Source organism: Zerene cesonia, chromosome 3 (genome assembly GCF_012273895.1).
Source record: "Zerene cesonia ecotype Mississippi chromosome 3, Zerene_cesonia_1.1, whole genome shotgun sequence".
Taxonomy (NCBI): Eukaryota; Metazoa; Arthropoda; class Insecta; order Lepidoptera; family Pieridae; genus Zerene; species Zerene cesonia.
The window spans coordinates 7,656,809-7,659,417 of NC_052104.1; the positions used below are offsets into that span (position 1 = coordinate 7,656,809).

General features: G+C 29.6%; 1 non-coding gene across 1 annotated transcript; it reads right to left on the minus strand.

The window, feature by feature from the left end:
• Nucleotides 1–1,350: 1,350 nt before the first annotated feature.
• Nucleotides 1,351–1,421, minus strand: Trnag-gcc. The gene has a single exon. It is a non-coding gene; the product is annotated as a tRNA-Gly (tRNA).
• Between the last annotated feature and the right edge of the window lie 1,188 nt (nucleotides 1,422–2,609).

Below are 2,609 nucleotides of genomic sequence, written 5' to 3' on the forward strand. Positions count from 1 at the left end.
TAGAATTATAGTTTCAATTACCCATAAAACGATAATTATTATATCGTTAGCATTTATTCTTAATTTGACCACTTTATGGCATTGAATTTAAATGTCAGATCCTAAGAATTATATTTTTGGGTAAGGTATATAATAATAATATATTTAATTATTATAATATGTGACATTTGGCCAAATTAGTATATTTAAATTTTATATGTTCTTCCCAGTCACTACTGGGGTTACATAATTAGTACGCAAAGATTCGTGTAGAGTTTGACCGATTGTTTCATTGTCACGTTACCTACTTGTTTCATTGTCAAACTACTACAATAAAACGTCTGAGAATTAATTTACAAAAAAATTCGGCTTTTTTTAAATCTTAATTTAAAATTATAGTAAACAAAACACACTATTTCATTGACTCCTTATAATACACTAGCTGTTCGCCCCGGCTTCGCCCGTGGTACATATATAGTCTATGTTACTCGTGGATAATGTAGCTTTCGTATGGTGAAAGAATTTTTAAAATCGGTCCAGTAGTTTTTGAGCCTATTCATTACAACCAAACAAACAAACAAACAAAGTTTTCCTCTTTATAATATTGGTGTAGATGTAAAACTATTTTTTTTAACTATAATTTCTTTTCGTTTGTGGTTGAACAGGGACCTTACAATAATATCATGATATCGTTTACTACTGCCTGTGTCTTGTGTCACTTCTTTTATTAAACGAAATGTATAATTTTACGCATTTTTAAGTAATTTATATATGCACATTTTGAATAGAATACTTTGGCTATGTATAGTTTTCTATGTTAATCTAAAAATACTAAAACCAATGTATTTAATATTTTATGTTCACACACAATTATAATGCATCATATTATCATTCATTATTTTTGTTATATCATATTAGTACTAAATTTTATTTCCATCTTACAAAATGTATTTACGATGCTAAAATATAGCAACGACATCTTTTGATGAGTAGTAGTACAAAACAATTGTTAATTTGGTATAACTGACATCTAGTGTGTGTTTTGGAAACTACTAGTTAGATTATTTACTCTCTTCCTAGACGTCATATTAAGATAAAGTGATAGATGGCAGTGCTTAAATATTTTCCTATTCAATGTCTTGGGATTACTTTCCATGAATATTATGTAAGACCCAAATTATGTTGAAATATAATAAACTATGAAAAAATGTAAAAACAGTTATAGTAACATGTAAAACAGCTCAGTAAACAAATAAAAGTTATGCTAAATTCTTAAGGTGATTGTTAATTTAATCTTTAAATTCAATGTAAATCCATTGAAGTCTGTTTTAACTTTTGTTAAAATGAAAAAAATAAATCAGTAAAATAGACTGCATCGGCCGGGAATCGAACCCGGGCCGCCCGCGTGGCAGGCGAGCATTCTACCACTGAACCACCGATGCTTGCTTGATTCCACTAAATTAATATAATAATTTTAGAGTAATAATTAAAATGTTTTATCATAGGTGACTATTAGTTTCACTAGGCACCTACTAAAGTATTATATATTCAGAATATCTAGTTCTGTAGGTAAACGTGTCAATATAAGATAATTCTAGATAATATTTATGTTTAACACATAATTCGGTCCTTTTATTATGTTTATTTAGCATTGTAATTTAATCTGTTAGCAAGAAAAAAAAAACAAAATTTTAATTTATTAATGGCGAAACTATATAAATTATTATAGTTATATAGTAATTATTTAAAATTTAGACAAAAGAATCTGAGATTAGTAAGTGATTACTATTGAGATTACCATTCTTCCTTCTGATTAAAGTGATGTTTTAAAAGTTTCATTGTAACCCTTTAGATGACTACGTCTCTTGATCTTAGTATTCCAGGAAAAAATAAGGTCACCATTTTTAAATTTAAACATCTGTTGTATTTTTTTGTATGTTTTTTCAATCGACTTCAAACAAGAAGGTGGTTCTCAATTGAACTGTATATTTTTTGTGTTTCGACTAAGTGACCCAATTTTGATGTTTATGCGACGCTGAGAACCATCAGGTGACGCGTCTGCTCAGTAGCCTCCTATATATAATAAAATATCTATAATATATATAATTTCCAACACCAGACGACACGGCTGTCCGTTTACTCTTCGATATCATAAAAATCTTCGAAACTTTAAAAACTTTTCGTAAACGAAGTAGGTTTCCTTTTTTTTTAATGTCGGCAGTGGAACTGGTGGGACGCAAAGGACTGGAAGGGTAAGGAAAATGATATGGGCCTCCGGCTCCCCCACTCACCAAACGAAACACAGCAAAATGCTATTTCACGCCGGTCTTCTGCCCCGGTGCGAGCTGGTTCAATCCGTGGAAAAGCGTGCTCGACTACCACATAAATTTTTTTTTGTTGGTTTTAATAAAATAAAATTAACAAATGTAAATTATATTATATACGTGGCAACCGTATTATGTATTTACGTTACGACTTCCTCAATATTCAATATTTTTGTAATTTAATACCTCTCCCGTTCTATTATAGATTTTGGTCTCTAGTGTAGACCTTTGCTATCTTTTCTTTCTATCTTTTTTGTTTTGCTATCTTTTTTTTATCTTTTTTAGATATGTTATAATACGCTTTGG